Below are 16,900 nucleotides of genomic sequence, written 5' to 3' on the forward strand. Positions count from 1 at the left end.
AAGTATTTCTAATACATTCGTGGTTGTCTTTACTATGCAACACTGTATTTCCTTAATATATTGTATTCGCCCATATACTTTCGAGATAAAACTGTTCAGTGCATTCTCTGTGGAAGAAACATGCTTAGACATACACACAACACCAAAGCAAATAGAGTTACCATATGTGGTTTAGGAAAAACACGATAATTTCACACACTGTGGGAGTTACAACGTGTTGTTTAGGAATAACAAGATAATTTCGCACAATGCGAGATTTCTTCTCGTCCAGATTAAGTTTATCTAATACATTCGTGGTTGTCTTTACTCTGCAACACTGTATTTCCTTAAAATGTGGTATTCGCACATAATCTTCAGAGAGAAAATTGTACAGTGCATTTTTTTTAGGAAGATACACGCTTAGACATATACGCAACACATATAGTTACAATATATTGTTTAGGAAGAACAAGATAATTTTGCAAAATGAGGGATTCCTTCTTGTCCAGATTATGTATTTTTAAACATTCATAGTTGTCTTCACTCTGTAACGTGTTAGTTCCTTAAAATGTGGTATTCGCACATATTCTTCCAAGAAAAAACTGTACAATGCATTCTCTTTGGAAGATACACACTTAGTGATACACGGAACACCAAAGCACATAGAGTTACAACGTGTTGATTAGGAAAACAAGATAATTTCGCAAAATAAGGGTTTTCTTCTTGCCCAGATTAAGTATTTCTAAAACATTCGTAGTTGTCTTTCCTCTGCAACACTGTATTTCCTTAAAATGTGGTATTCGCACATATTATTCCGAGAGAAAACTGTACAGTGCATTCTCTGTGGAAGATACACGCTTAGACATAAACGCAACACCAAAGCACATAGAGTTACAACGTGTTGTTTAGGAAAAACAAAATAATTTCGCCCAATGCGGGATTTCTTCTCGTCCAGATTAAGTATTTCTAATACCTTTGTGTTTGTCTATACTCTGCAACACTGTTTTTCTTAAAAATATCGTATTCGCACATATACTTTCGAGTTAAAACTGTGCAGTGCATTCTCTGTGGAGGATACACTCTTAGACATACACGCAACACCAAAGCACATAGATTTACCACGTGTTGATAAGGAAAAACAAGATAATTTCGCACACTGTGGGATTTCTTTTAGTCACAATTAGGTATTTCTAATACATTCCTGTTTGTCTTTACTCTGCAACACTGCATTTCCTTAAAATGTGGTATTCGCACATAATCTTCAGAGAGAAAGATGTACAGTGCATTCTCTGTGGAAGATACACGCTTAGCCATACATGCACTACAGAAGCACATAGAGTTACAATGTGTTGTTTAGGAAAAACAAGATAACTTCGCAAAATGAGGGACTGCTTCTCATCCAGATTACATATTTTTAAACATTCGTGGTTGTCTTTACTCTGCAACACTGTATTTCCTTCAAATGTGGTATTCACACATATCCGTCCAAGAAAAAAATTTACAGTGCATTCTCTGTGGCAGATACACACTTAGACATACACGCAACACCAAAGCACATAGACTTACAAAGTGTTTTTTAAGAAAACAAGATAATTTCGCAAAATGAGGGTTTTCTGCTTGTCCAGATTAAGTATTTCTAAAACATTCGTGGTTGTCTTTCCTCTGCAACCCTGCATTTCCTTAAAATGTAGTATTCGCACATATTATTCCGAGAGAAAACAGTACAGTGTTTTCTCTGTGGAAGATACATGCTTAGACATACACGCAACACAGAAGCACATAGAGTTACAACGTGTTGATTAGGAAAAACAAGATAATTTCGCACAATGCGGGATTTCTTCTCATCGCGATTAAGCATTTCTAATACATTCGTGGTTTTCTTTATTCTGCATCACTGTCTTTCCTTAAAATTTCGTATTCGAAAATATAGTTCAGAAAGAAAACTGTATAGTGCATTCTCTTTGGAAGATATTTGCTTAGATATACATGGAACACAAAAGCACATAGTGTTACAACGTGCTGTTTAGGAAAAACTAGATAATTTCGCACAATGAGTGATTTCTTGTGATCGCGATTAAGTGATTCCAAAACATTCGTGGTTGTCTTTACTCTGCAACCCTGTATTTCCTTAAAATGTGATATTCACACATATTCTTCTGAGAGTAAAGTGTACAGTGCATTCTCTATGGAAGATATATGCTTAGATATACATTCAACACAAAAGCACATAGAGTTACAATGTGTTGTTTAGGAAAAACAAGATAATGTTGCACAATGAGGGATTTTTTTCTTGTTCAGATTAAGTATTTCTAAGATATTCATGGTTGTCTTTATTCTGCATCCCTGTACTTCCTTAAAATATGGTATTCGCACATATTCTTCAGAGAGAAAATTGTACTGTGCATTCTCTGTGGAAGATACATGCTTAGATATACATTCAACACAAAAGCACATAGAGTTAAAACGTGTTGCTTAGGACAAACAATATAATTTCGCACAATGCGGGATTTCTTCTCGTCCAGATTAAGTATTTCTAATACATTTGTGGTTGTCTTTACTCTGCAACACTGTATTCCTAAAAATATCGTATCTGCACATATACTTTCGATATAGATTTATCACGTGTTGTTTAGGAAAAACACGATAATTTCGCACACTGTGGGATTTCTTTTAGTCGCAATCAAGTATTTCTAATACTTTCCTGTTTGTCTTTACTCTGCATCACTGTATTTCCTTAATATGGGGTATTCGCACATATTCTTCAGAGAGAAAGTCGTACAGTGCATTCTCTGTGGAAGATACATGCTTAGACATACACGCACGACCGAAGCACATAGAGTTACAACGTGTTGTTTAGGAAAAGCAAGATAGTTATGCAAAATGAGGGATTTCTACTCGTCCAGACTACGTATTTTTAAATATTCGTGTTTGTCTTTACTCTGCAACCCTGTATTTCCTTAAAATGTGGTATTCGTACATATCCTTCCAAGAAAAAACTGTACAGTGCATTCTCTGTGGAAGATACACACTTAGACATACACGCAACTCCAAAGCACATAGTGTTACAACATGTGGTTTAGGAAAACAAGATAATTTCGAAAAATGAGGGTTTTCTTCTTGTCCAGATTAAGTATTTCTAAAACATTCATGGATGTCTTTTTTCTGCAACCCTGTATTTCCTTAAAATATGGTATTCGCATATATTATTCTGAGAGAAAACTGTGCAATGCATTTCCCGTAGAAGATACATGCTTAGACATACACGCAACACCAAAGTACATAGAATTACAATGTGTTGTTTAGGAAAAACAAGATAATTTCACACAATGCGAGATTTCTTCTCGTTGCGATTAAGTATTTCTAATACATTCGTGGTTGTCTTTATTCTGCAACACTGTATTTCCTTAAAATGTAGTATTCACACATATAAGTCAGAAAGAAAACTGTACAGTGCATTCTCTGTGGAAGATACACGCTTAGACGTACACGCAAAACCAAAGCACATAGATTTACCACGTGTTGTTAAGGAAAAACAAGATAATTTCGCACACTGTGGGATTTCTTTTAGTCACAATTAAGTATTTCTAAAACATTCCTGTTTGTCTTTACTCTGCAACACTGTATTTCCTTAAAATGTGGTATTCGCACATAATCTTCAGAGAGAAAGATGTACAGTGCATTCTCTGTGGAAGATACATGCTTAGCCATACATGCACTACAGAAGCACATAGAGTTACAACGTGTTGTTTAGGAAAAACAAGATAATTTCGCAAAATGAGGGATTTCTTCTCGTCCAGATTCCATATTTTTAAACATTTTGGTTGTCTTTACTCTGCAACCTTCTATTTCCTTAAAATATGGTAGTCCCACATATCCTTCCAAGAAAAAACTGTACAGTGCATTCTCTGTGGAAGATACAATCTGAGACATACACGCAACACCAAAGCACATAGTGTTACTACGTGTTTTTTAAGGAAAACAAGATAATTTCACAAAATGAGTGTTTTCTTCTTGTCCAGATTAAGAATTTCTAAAACTTTCGTGGTTGTCTTTTTTCTGCAACCCTGCATTTCCCTAAAATATGTTATTCGCACATATTATTCTGAGAGAAAACTGTACAGTCTATTCTCTGTGTAAGATATATGCTTAGACATACACGCAACACCGAAGCACATAGAGATACAACGTGTTGATTAGGAAAAACAAGATAATTTCGCACAATACGGGATTTCTTCTCGGTGTGATTAATTATTTCTAATACATTCGTGGTTTTCTTTATTCTGCATCAATGTATTTCTTTAAAATTTCGTATTCGAACATATAGTTCAGAAAGAAAACTGTATAGTGCATTCCCTGTGGAAGATACACGCTTAGACATACACGCAACACCAAAGAACATAGAGTTACAACGTGTTGATTACGAAAAACAAGATAATTTCGCACAATGCAGGATTTCTTCTAGTCCAGATTAAGTATGTCTAATACATTCGTGGTTGTCTTTACTCTGCAACACTGTATTTCCTTAAAATGTGGTATTCGCCCATATACTTTCCAGATCAAACTGTTCAGTGCATTCTCTGTGGAAGACACGCTTAGACATACATGCAACACCACAGCACATGGATTTACATCTTGTTGTTTAGGAAAAACAAGATAATTTCTCAAAAGAGGGATTTCTTCTCGTCCACATTAAGTATTTCTAAAACACTCGTAATTGTCTTTACTCTGCAACTCTGTATTTCTTTAAAATGTGGTATTTGCACATATTCTTCCAAGAGAAAATTGTACAGTGCATTCTCTGTAGATGATACAACCTCAGACACACAACAAAAATAAAGCACATAGAGTTACAACGTGTTGTTTAGGGAAAAACCAGATAATTTTGAAAGATGTGGGAATTCTTCTAGTCCAGACTAAGTATTTCTAATACATTCGTGGTTGTCTTTACTATGCAACATTGTATTTCCTTAAAATATCGTATTCACCCATATACTTTCAAGATAAAACTGTTCAGTGCATTCTCTTTGGAAAATAAATTCTTAGCATACACGCAACACCAAAGCAAATAGACTTACCACATGTTGTTTAGGAAAACACGATAATTTTGCACACTGAGGGATTTCATCACGCGCAATTAAGTATTTCTAATACATTCTTGTTTGTCTTTACCCTGCAACACTGTATTTCCTTAAAATGTGGTATTTCCACATATTCTTTTGAGAGAAAACTGTACAGTGTATTCTCTGTGGAAGATACATGCTTAGACATATATGCAACACCAAAGCACCTAGATTTACAACTTGTTGTTTAGGAAAAACAAGATAATTTCGAAAAATGAGGGATTTCTTCTCATTCAGATTAAGTATTTCTAAAACATCATGGTTGTCTTCACTCTGCAACACTGTATTTCTTTAAATGTCATATTCGCACATGTTCTTCAGACTGAAAATGGTACAGTGCATCTCTCTGGAAGATACACGCTTAGAAATACACGGAACACCAAAGCACATAGGGTTACAACGTGTTGTTTAGGAAAAACAAGATAATTTAGCACAATGCGAGATTTCTTCTCGTCCATATTACGTATATCTAATACATTCGTGGTTATCTTTACAAGAATGCATTTCCTTAAAAAGTGGTATTCGCAAATATTCTTCAGAAAGAAAATTGTACAGTGCATTTTCTGAGGAAGATACACGCTTAGACATACACGCAACACCAAAGCACATAGAGTTACACTGTATTGTTTAGGAAAAACAAGATGATTTTGCAAAATGAGGGATTTCTTCTCGTCCAGATTAAGAATTTCTAAAACATGCATGTTTGTCTTTACTCTGCAACCCTGTATTTCTTTAAAATGTGGTATGCGCACATATTCTTCCGAGAAAAATTGTAGAGTGCATTCTCTGTGGAAGATACACACTTAGCCATACATGTAACACCAAAGCACATGGAATTACAACGTGTTGTTTAGGAAAAACAAGATAATTTCGAGCAATGCACAATTTCTTTCATCCACATTAATTATTTCTAACAAATACGTGGTTGTCTTTACTCTGCAAAACTGTATTTCCTTAAAATATGGTATTCGCACATATACTCCCGAGAAAAAACTGTACAGTGCATTCTCTTTGGAAGATATATGCTTAGATATACATGCAACACAAAAGCACATAGAGTTACAATGTGCTGTTTAGGAAAACAAGATAATTTCGCACAATGAGTGATTTCTTGTGATTGCGATTAAGTGTTTCTAAAACATCCGTGGTTGTCTTTACTCTGCAACACTGTATTTCCTTATAATGTGGTATTCGCACATATCCTTCCAAGAAAAAAACTGTACAGTGCATTCTCTGTGGAAGATGCACACTTAGACCTACGCACACCAAAGCACATAGTTTTAAAACGTGTTGTTTAGGAAAACAAGATAATTTCGCAAAATGAGGCTATTCTTCTTTTCCAGATTGAGAATTTCTAAAACATTCATGGTTGTCTTTACTCTGCAACACTGTATTTCCTTAAAATGTGGTATAGACATACACGCAACACCAAAGCACCTAGATTTACAACTTCTTGTTTATGAAAAACAGGATAATTTTGAAAAATTAGGGATTTCTTCTCATCCAGATTAAGTATTTCTAAAACATCATGGTTGTCTTTACTCTTCAACACTGTATTTCTATAAATGTGGTATTCGCACATATTCATCAGACAGAAAATTGTACAGTGTACCTCTGTGAAAGATACATGCTTAGAAATACACGCATCCCCAAAGCACATAAAGTTACAACATGTTGTTTAGGGAAAACAAGATATTTGCGCACAATGCGATATTTCTTCTTGTCCAGATTAAGTATATCTAATTCATTCGTGGTTGTCTTTACTCTACAACACTGTATTTCCTTAAAAAGTGGTATTCGTACATATTCTTCAGAGAGAAAATTGTACAGTGCATTCTCTGAGGAAGATAGATGCTTAGACATACACGCAAAACCAAAGCACATAGAGTTACAAATGTATTGTTTAGGAAAAACAACATAATTTTACAAAATGAGGGATTTCTTCTCGTCCAGATTAAGAATTTCTAAAACATTCATGTTTGTCTTTACTCTGCAACCCTCTATTTCCTTAAAATGTGGTATTTGCACAAATAATATCTAGAGAAAACTTTGCAGTGCATTCTCTATGGAAGATACATTCTTAGACATAGATGCAACACAAAAGCACGTAGAGTTACAATGTGTTGATTAGGAAAAACAAGATAATTTCGCACAATGCAAGATAAATTCTCGTCCAGATTAAGTATATCTAATATATTCGTGGTTGTCTTTACAACACTCTATTTCTTTAAAATGTGGTATTCGCACATATTCTTCAGAGAGAAAATTGTACAGTGCATTCTCTGAGGAAGATACACACTCAGACACACAACCAAAACTAAAGCACATAGAGTTACAACGTGTTGTTTAGGAAAAACAGGATAATTTTGCAAGATGTGGGAATTCTTCTCGTCCAGATTAAGTATTTCTAAAACATTCGTGGTTGTCTTGACTATGCAACACTGTATTTCCTTAAAATGTGGTATTCGCACATATTCTTCAAAGAGAAAATTGTACAGTGCATTCTCTGTGGAAGATACAAGCTCAGACACACAACCAAAACTAAAGCACATAGAGTTATAACGTGTTGTTTAGGAAAAACAAGATAATTTAGAAAGATGTGGGAATTCTTCTTGTCCAGATTAAGTATTTCTAATACATTCGTGGCTGTCTTTACTATGCAACATTGTATTTCCTTAAAATATCGTATTCGCCTATATACTTTCGAGATAAAACTGTTCAGTGTCGCGTCCACCCTCGCCGGCAAGGAATGACGCAACGCAGGAAGATCTTCTTCAAGCAGTTTACTCAGGACCCTTGTACTTCTTCTCCTTCTTCTCCCTCTTCTCCCTCCTGTACTTCTTCTTCTTCTGACCCCGAGAGAATCAGCCCAGCCCTTAAATACTAATAGCCAGCCAATCAGGCTTAGCCACGTGGGCATTGCTGATAGGTTGTATCCACGCATAAGGCGCAAGACTCAACAGGCTCCACCCAAATAAGGACTTGTTAACTGTTAACGACAGTTAACAACAGTTAACGACAGTTAACGGGCAAGCAGCTCCCTACAGTTCCTCCTTTTTCTTTTTAAACACGCATTCAGGCGAGAGTAGAGGTTTGACCTCTGATATATCATTTGCCCATTGGGTGGACTCATGGACCTTGTTTCAATGCCCTTCTGAGCCATCAGCCTATTGGATTTCGTCAAACCCATCCGGTACCTTTTGCTCAGAGACGGGTTCTGGGATACCAACCCGTGTGCAGTCAAACATGCTCCCCTCAAGGGCTCTCCAATCATGGGCCCCTGAGTGCAGTGCTTAGCCTCGCATCCTGAGCGTGGAAAGCATCTTATTAGGCCTTCATGGCTGCCAGCCAGGCCTAGGAGGACTGTCCAGCTTCAATGGCTGTGAATGCCTGTACCATCATTGCAACCTGTCTTTGTTGGATACACCTCATCCTGCAGATGCACCACAGGCAAACAATTGAAAGTACTATCAAAATGATGGCAAGGGCATAGTTTTCATTTACACTTCCCTCCTCTTTATCTAAAGGTGAGTAAGGTATATCAAGAGACTCGTTAGAACTAAAAGACAAGGAAACAGCTTAGTATCATGGCGTATCGGCATGGGTCTCGGGAACACCGACAAGATCGCCCATCTTGGCTCCATCTACCCAGCATCAACGTTTCATCAAGAGTCAGTAACAGCAGGAGGATCTTCATTTTTATTGCAGCGTCTGGTCAGCCGCTCAGGCACCCACAGTGAATCTTGTTGAGTCTGAGGAAACACACAAACAGGACCTCTCGCCCACGCCAACACTGGATCAGGGCCATGTCATAATCCAGTAAGCACATCCTTCCATTTAACATAACCCTTCAAAGTATTATTAGGGCATTGGTGCCAATCAGCTGCAGCCAAACCATCATTATCCAGATTCAAAAAATTTAAAGTAAATAATGCCAATGAAAGTCGTTCTTTGGGTGTTCTACCATACCAAATTCCCTCTTTTTGTTTTGTTAAACATTCCTTAAGGGTACGATGAGCACGTTCAACAATGCCTTGGCCCTGAGGATTATAGCGTAGACCATGATTCAAGATTATATTCATTTGCTTGCAAAAGGATTGAAAAGACTGAGCTGTATAGGCAGGGCCATTGTCTGTCTTAAGCTGTTGAGGTTGCCCCCAAGCCGCCCATGCTTCTAGACAATGTGTAATAACGTTACGTGTCTTCTCTCCACTCAAGGCTGTAGCATGAATGATGCCAGAACAAGTATCCACAGAAACATGAACATATTTTAAAGTTCCAAATTCAAAAATATGAGTAATATCCATTTGCCAAATTTTTAAAGGTAGCAAACCTCTTGGATTAATTCCTAAACTAGGGGGATGATCATAAACAGCACATTGTTGACATTCAATCACAATTTGTCTGGCATCTGCTCGGGATAATCCAAACCTTCGTTGCAAGGTCTTTGAAGGAATATGAAATTGCTTATGAAAAATTCGGGCATTTTCCAAAACAGAACTCAAAAAGGCATATTCCATTCTAGTGCAACGATCAACCAGATCATTTCCTTCACTTAATGGGCCAGGTAAGCCTGTATGAGCTCGAATATGTTGTATAAAAAATTTGACTCTCTCAGCCAAATGATCTTTTGTAACTCTTTCAGTAATTGACAAACAGTACTGCTTTGTTTTATAGGTCCAGCCACCTCTAGAATTTTTACAGCATTTACCACATATGCCGAATCGGAAAGTAAATTAAAGGGAAAAAGACATTTTTTAAAGACTTCCAAGACAATTTGCAACTCAACCACCTGTGGAGAATTTGGCTGGAATTGATACAGGACTGGTTTCTGATGTTCTACCATATACACCCCACATCCAGTTTTTGATCCATCTGTAAATATATTGGGAGCATCTGGCAAAGGATTTTGTGCAGTTACTTTTGGAAACACAACAGGATGTTCTTTAAAAAAGGAAAGCAAAGGGTGCTTGGGATAATGATTATCTATAATACCATGGAAACTACAGCGCAATATGGCCCAGTCATCAATTGCTCCACATAATATTTGCACTTGAAAAGCAGTATATGGAATAATCAGGGAGGCTGGATATCTCCCAAAAAACTGCACACACTGTTGTATTCCATTAAAGGCCAATTTTGCAACAGCAGTGGGGTAATGCTCTATGGATTTTGCTGGTGAGGCTTTAGGATGAATCCATAATAAGGGTCCTGCCTGCCATAACAGCCCTGTAGGCTGCAAAAAAGGTAGGCAGAATGCACTGGATGATATCCAAGTCCTCTGTGCAACGATATAGTACTGAATCCTGTAGTCCATGCTCTACCTTACTCAAGGCCACTCGAGCCTCCTTAGTTAGTTGTCTAGGAGAATCCAGGGCTGAATCACCGGCCAAAAGATGGAATAATGGCCTTAATTCATAATTAGGTATTTTCAAATAGCTTCGGATCCAGTTTATATCACCCAACAACTTCTGAAAGTCATTAAGTGTCTTGAGATTATCCTTTCTAATTTCAATCTTTTGTGGAACTACTGTAAGAGGATCCAATCTTGCTCCTAAATAAGAGACTACACTGGTTTTTTGAACCTTATCAGGGGCAACAAACAATTGCTTTCTTCTCAATAATCTTATTAGCTCTTCATAAGCCTGATCCAAAACCTTCTCATCTTTATTACTCAGAAGGATATCATCCATGTAGTGGATGCATCTTACTCTAGAATATTGCTCTCTTAGAGGAGCGATGACAGCACTCACAAATACTTGACACATAGTGGGGCTATTAGCCATGCCCTGGGGTAACACTTTCTATTCATACCTCTTATCAGGTTCCTCGCGATTACAGGAAGGGATGGTAAATGCAAACCGCTCCCTGTCTTTAATGCAGAGGGGGATTGAAAAGAAACAGCCTTTTATATCGATTACTATGACTGGCCAATGGCTAGGTAAGGCAGACAACAAGGGAAGGCCTCGCTGCACTGGACCCATCACTTGCATTTGTTGATTAATAGCGTGGAGGTCATGAAGCAGCCTCCATTTTTCTGTTTTCTTTTTTATAACGAAAACGGGTGTGTTCCAAGGAGATACTGAGGTTTGAATGTGCCCAAGGGAGAGCTGTTCACTTACTAAGGAATGAGCTGCTGCAAGCTTTTCAGAGGAAAGGGGCCATTGAGGAACCCACACCGGTTCCTCTGTCTTCCATGTGATGGGAATTCCCTCCTCAATGGCCCCTAGAAAAAACCCAGACCTTGCCAATCGGGTCTTTGTTGAGCAACAACTGGGCTAGTTCTTCCTTGTAAAAATTTCCCAATGCCCCTTCTGGGGTAATGCCCCATCTGCTTCCTGAGTTGTTGCAAGACTTCCGAATATTCATTGGTTAATTTATAGCCCATATTCTTCAGCAAATCCCTCCCCCATAGGGTGATTGGCAAATCTAGGACATAGGGCTGTATCACGCCAGAGTGTCCTTCCTGATCTTGCCACTTGAGCTGTCTTGCACTAATATCCGGGGCCTTTGCATAACCCAAGCCCTGTAATGTTTGAGAGGAGATCTGTATTGGCCAGCTTGCCTGCCAATCCTTTTTAGCTATTATGCTTTTGTCAGCTCCAGTGTCCAGTAGTCCCTGAATTTGTCTATTTTCAATCTGCAATTCTACAATGGGGCGCTGGTCTAAATCCAGTGCCAAAAATGTAAGGTCATTGCCAGTGGATCCTAACCCTTTTTTCCCCCTATTTATTTTCTGAGCTGGAAACTTTGCATGCAAACTAGGGAGCACAATGAGCTGAGCTATTCTATCTCCTGGGGAAATAACTGTAATTCCTTTTGGGGACTCTACCATTATCTTGACTATTCCTTTGAAATCTGGATCAATAATCCCCGGGTGCACTATTAAGCCTCTCAAAGCAGTGGATGATCTACCAATGAGTAGGCCCACGGTATCAGGGTCAAGGGGTCCTTTAAAATCAGTATCAATTATTTGGAGTCCCATTTGAGGAGTTAATATGAGCCTGGAGGTGGAGCGGAGGTCCAATCCTGCAGAACCATCAGTGGCTCTCCACGGTCCCTTGGATGGCGAAGGGATGGCCATCTCTCTGATGTGGGACTGGTGGTTTGTTCTTCTATGGCCCCATATATTTGTGGGCCCTGGGGACAAGGGCCCCGCTGGCCGTTTTTTGGCCGAGCACCTCCATAGCCAGATGGAAGGGGCTGTCCATGAATGTCCTTAAAGGACCTACACTCATTAGCCCAATGATTTCCCTTTTTGCACTTGGGACACAACCCAGGTTGTCTAGGGTGTAGAAAAATTTCACCTGTGCCTGTGCTTCCTCTTTCCAGACATTGTTTTTTAAGATGGCCCAGCTTTCCACACCAGAAGCAAGCTTCTGACTGTGGCTTCCTATTCTGTGTTAATTGCACCACAGCCGCAGCAAGACCTGCATTAGTCAGCGGCCCTCCTAACTCTCTGCACGCTTTCATCCATTCGTCTATCCCCTTGTTTTTGAATGGGGTTATAGCTGCACGGCACTCCTTTGTGCATTGTTCAAAAGCAAGCTGCTTTATTAGGGGCCCTGCCAAATCCACATTGCCAAAAATTCTGGTGGCAGTCTCGAGGAGTCGAGCAACAAAATCAGAGAAAGGCTCCATAGGCCCTTGAATAACCTTAGTAAGATTTCCTGTTACCTCCCCTTTATTGGGGAGGGACTTCCAAGCTTTTATAGAAATATCATTGACTTGATTGTATACTTGCATTGGTTGGCGTACCTTCCTTGACCCAGGAGCATATCCCTATCCCATTGTGGGTTGCCCGCCGCTATGTTAACTGCTGTTTTAGGCTCGCTCCCTCCAACTGTTCAACCAGAGCATGTATCTCCTCTGCCTCAAGATCAGAATCTTCCGAACTGAAATCTCCTAACCCTTCTGAGGCAGGGTAGAGAGACTTGGCCCCTTTTTCTTTAACACTCTCTGCCTTTTCTGATCTTTCCTCTTGTAAGATTTCTAAAGCAGTTTGTCCATCCTCTACGGCCTTACAGCATTTTTTATCTTCTAAACAGCCCCTAACAAGCTTCCAAATAGGTTTTACTCCTCCTTTGAGTGTGCCCTGATCCCAGGCTAAGTCCAGATCCTTCCCTAACCTATCCCAGCAGGCGACCATTAGGCTGCCATAAACAGCAAACCAGGGTGCCACGGTATTACATTCATTAAGAAATCTCTCTAAGGTCGATTTCTTGATCTTTAAATTCTTTGATAAAAGCAGCTCCTGAAGAGCCAGAAAAATTGGATGAGACTGTGAGGTCCCCATTTTAAAAATTAAGGTTCTAAGTCCTTTTACAAAAAGAAAGCAGAAAAAAATGTAGGACACTGTTATCAGAGCAGGGTTCATAAATTGTAACTCTTTACTTTTCACTAGGTTGCTAATCTGCGAACTTAAACCTCCACGGACTTTACTTTCACTTTCGGTTTGCCTTCCGAAAACTTTTCCCTCCCTCTTTGTTTACAGAGAGGAACAGGCTGTCCGTTTTTAACGGTCCCTTTTGTCCCACATTGCCTGGGAACTTTATTGTCCCATTTAACCGGGAACTTTATTGTCCCATTTAACCGGGAACTTTATTGTCCCATTTAACCGGGAACTTTATTGTCCCATTTAACCAGGAACTTACCAGTGCGCTACCCTGACTGCGAGAAGTTCTGATCTTCAAACCCCACGAACTAGGAGAGTTTCTTGTCCTGGGTTTCGGCACCAGTTGTCGCGTCCACCCTCGCCAGCAAGGAATGACGCAACACAGGAAGATCTTCTTCAAGCAGTTTACTCAGGACCCTTGTACTTCTTCTCCTTCTTCTCCTTCCTTCTTCTGACCCCAAGAGAATCAGCCCAGCCCTTAAATACTAATAGCCAGCCAATCAGGCTTAGCCACGTGGGCATTGCTGATAGGTTGTATCCACGTGGAAGGCGCAAGACTCAACAGGCTACACCCAAATAAGGACTCGTTAACTGTTAACGACAGTTAGCGACCGTTAACGATAGTTAACTGGCAAGCAGCTCCCTACAGAAGAGTAAAGACAACCACGAATATTTTAGAAATACTTAATCTGTACTAGAAGAAATCCCTCATTTTTTCGAAATTATCTTGTTTTTCCTAAACAACACATTGTAACTCAGTGTGTTTTGGTGTTGCGTGTATGTCTAAGTGTGTATCTTCCACAGTAATTCACTGTGCAATTTACTCTTGGAAGAATATGTGTGAATACCACATTTTAAGGAAATACAGGCTTTCAGAGTAAAGACAACCACGAATGGATTAGAAATACTTAATCACGACGAGAAGAAATCCCGCATTGTGCGAAATTATCTTATTTTTCCTAAACCACACGTTGTAACACTATGTGCTTTGGTGTTGGGTGTATGTCTAAGCATGTATCTTCCACAGAGAATGCACTGTTCAGTTTTCTCTCAGAAGAATATGTGCGAATACAACATTTTAAATAAGTACAGGGTTGCAGAATAAAGACAACCACGAATGTTTTAGAAATACTTAATAGCAACAAGGAGAAATCCCGATTTGTGTGAAATTATCTTGTTTTTTCTAAACAACACGTTGTAACTCTATGTGAATTTGTGTTGCATATATGTCTAAGCATGTATCTTCCACAGGGTATGCACTGTTCAATTTTCTCTTGTAAGAATATGTGTGCATACCACATTTCAAGGAAATACAGGTTTGCAGAGTAAAGACAACCATAAATGTTTTAAAAATACTCAATCTGGACGAGAAGAAATCCCTCATTTTGCGAAATTATCATGTTTTTCCTAAACAAAACTTGTAACTCTATGTGCTTTGGTGTTGGGTGTATGTCTAAGCATTTATCGTCCACAGAGAATGCACTGTACAGTTTTCTCTCAGAAGAATATGTGCGAATACCACATTTTAAGGAAATACAGTGTTGCAGAGTAAAGACCACCAGGAATATATTAGAAATACTTCATCGCGACAAGAAGAAATCCCGCATTGTGTGAAATTATCTTGTTTTTCCTAAACAACATGTTGTAACTCTATGTGCTTTGGTGTTGCATGTATTTCTGAGCGTGTATCTTCCACAGAGAATGCACTGTACAGTTTTCTCTCAGAACAATATGTGCGAATACCAAATTTTAAGGAAATACAAGTTTACAGAGTAAGACAACCACGAATGTTTTAGAAATAATCTGGACGAGAAGAAATCCAGCATTGTTTGAAATTATCTTATTTTTCCTAAACAACACATTGTAACTCTATTTGCTTTGGTGTTGTGTGTATGTCTAATCGTGTAACTTCCACAGAGAATGCACTGTACAGTTTTCTCTCTGAAGAATTTGTGTGAATACCACATATTAAGGAAAAACTTGGTACCAGAGTAAAGACAACCATGAATATTTTAAAAATACTTAATATGGACGAGAAGAAATCTGTCATTTTGCGATACTATCTTCTTATTCTTAAACAACAAGCTGTAACTTTATTTGTTTTGGTGTTACGTGTATGTCTAAGCGTGTATCTTCCACAGAGAATGCACTGTACAATTTTCTCTTGGAAGAATATGTGTGCATACCACATTTTAAGGAAATACAGGGTTGCACAGTAAAGACAACCATGAATGTTTTAGAAATACTTAATCTGGACGAGAAGAAATCCCTCATTTTGCGAAATTATCAGATTTTTCTTAACCAAAACGTTGTAACTCTATGTGCTTTGGTGTTGGCTGTATCTCTAACCATGTATCTTCCACAGAGAATGCACAGTACTGTTTTCTCTACGAAGAATATGTGCTTATACCACATTTTAAGGAAATACATGGTTGCAGAATAAAGACAACCATGAATGTTTTAAAAATACTTAATCTGGATGAGAATAAATCCCTCATTTTGGGAAATTATCTTGTTTGTCCTAAACAACACGTTGTAACTATATGTACTTTGGTGTTGCATGTATCTCTAAGCATGTATCTTCCACAGAGATTGTACTGTACAGTTTTCTCCCCAAAGTATATGTGCGAATACCACATTTTAAGGAAATACAGTGTTGCAGAGTAAAGACAACCAGGGATGTATTAGAAATACTTAATTTGTACGTGAAGATATCCAGCATTGTGTGAAATCATCTTGTTTTTCCTAAACAACACGTTGTAACTCTCTTTGCTTTGGTGTTGCGTGTATGTCTAAGCGTGTATCTTTCACAGAGAATGCACTCTACTGTTTTCTCTCAGAAGAATATGTGCGAATACATCATTTTAAGGAAATACAGGGTTTCAGAGTAAAGAAAACCACTCATGTTTTAGAAATACTTTATCTGGACGAGAAGAAATCCCACATTGTGCCAAATTATCTTGTTTTTCCTAAACAACACGTTATAACTCTTTGAGCTTCTGTGTTGCATGTATATCAACGCGTGTATCTTTCACAGAGAATGCACTGTAGAGTTTTCTCTTAGAAGAATATGTGTGAATACATCATTTTAAGTAAATACAGGATTGCAGAGTAAAGACAACCATGCATGTTTTAGAAATACTTAATCTGGACATGAAGAAATCCCTCATTTTGCAAAATAATCTTGTTTTTCATAACAACCCGTTGTAACTCTAAGTGCTTTGGTGGTGCGTGCATGTCTAAGCATGTATCTTCCACAGAGAATGCATTGTACAATTTTCTCTCTGAAGAATTTGTGTGAATACCACATTTTAAGGAAATACAGGGTACCAGAGTAAAAACATCCATGAATGTTTTAAAAATACTTAATCTGGACGAGAAAAAATCACTCATTTTGCGAAATAAT

The sequence above is a fragment of the Apodemus sylvaticus genome, chromosome 16 (assembly GCF_947179515.1).
Source record: "Apodemus sylvaticus chromosome 16, mApoSyl1.1, whole genome shotgun sequence".
Lineage (NCBI taxonomy): Eukaryota > Metazoa > Chordata > Mammalia > Rodentia > Muridae > Apodemus > Apodemus sylvaticus.